Source organism: Haemaphysalis longicornis, unplaced genomic scaffold (assembly GCF_048455015.1).
Source record: "Haemaphysalis longicornis isolate Haplotype H1 unplaced genomic scaffold, Haemaphysalis longicornis Haplotype H1 scaffold_1, whole genome shotgun sequence".
Taxonomy (NCBI): domain Eukaryota; kingdom Metazoa; phylum Arthropoda; class Arachnida; order Ixodida; family Ixodidae; genus Haemaphysalis; species Haemaphysalis longicornis.
In genome coordinates this window covers 346,602,375-346,603,262 of record NW_027526203.1, presented here as the reverse complement: position 1 = coordinate 346,603,262, position 888 = coordinate 346,602,375, and positions in this window count along the sequence as shown.

Sequence of the window (888 nt, the reverse complement as noted above, 5' to 3'; positions counted from 1 at the left end):
CTACACGGTAATGGCGCCATCTTCAACAGCTGCCGGGTGGAAGCTACATGGCTGTAGTCTTTCATTGTTGAGATCGACGCAGTAGAAGGCTGTTTGCGAGAAGGTAGACATATTTTAGAACGTTTACCAATGTGGAACCTGTTTTTGAACCCTCGATAGTTTTATTTAGCACGACACTACAGCGGTTTCTTTTTTATTCTTTGCCGAAGATTAGTTAATTGTGTAATGCTGCCACATGCACTGTGAAGAGAAGAGAAATTTTTGAAGAACTCGACGAAGCCCTGTCAGACTCAGTTCAGCAAGCAGCTAATAAGCCACGTATCGGTTGCAATTTATATTTAGCGCTTAAACTTGCACCAATCTTTGTTCTATTTCAGAGGTTCTGCTTTTCGCCTCTCAAGGTTCTCTCGCCACAGTCAGTTATAAATAAAAGATACACGGTCGTGATACCTTGGACCACACTTGTAGCGCAATTGCTTCCCAGCCCTAATTGACCGGCGCTTATTTTTAAATTAAAAAGCGGAGCCAGCAATTGATGTAGTCGCTTTTACACCAGATGCATTAGCGTACGCACATATCTTCCCCTGGACGGGGGATACAAACAGTACGTGGGGTGTCGACGAGGTGGTGAGTATTGTCCTAGGAAAAATGAAGAAATAAAAATGTTCCAATTTTATGCCATTTATTACCCATTCGAACAACCAGTTAGCCCTCTTCACTTATTTAATTGTGAAACTGTTTACAAGCTCCACCTCAGATGCGGAAGGGGGGGGGGGGGGGGGGGGGCTGGGGATATGAAATTCTTTAGCATTTACGTCAAAAATGCCTACACAAAGAATTTAGGCCTGAAATGCTTAGACCAAAAGCGCCTAGCAGTTGAAAAGGACC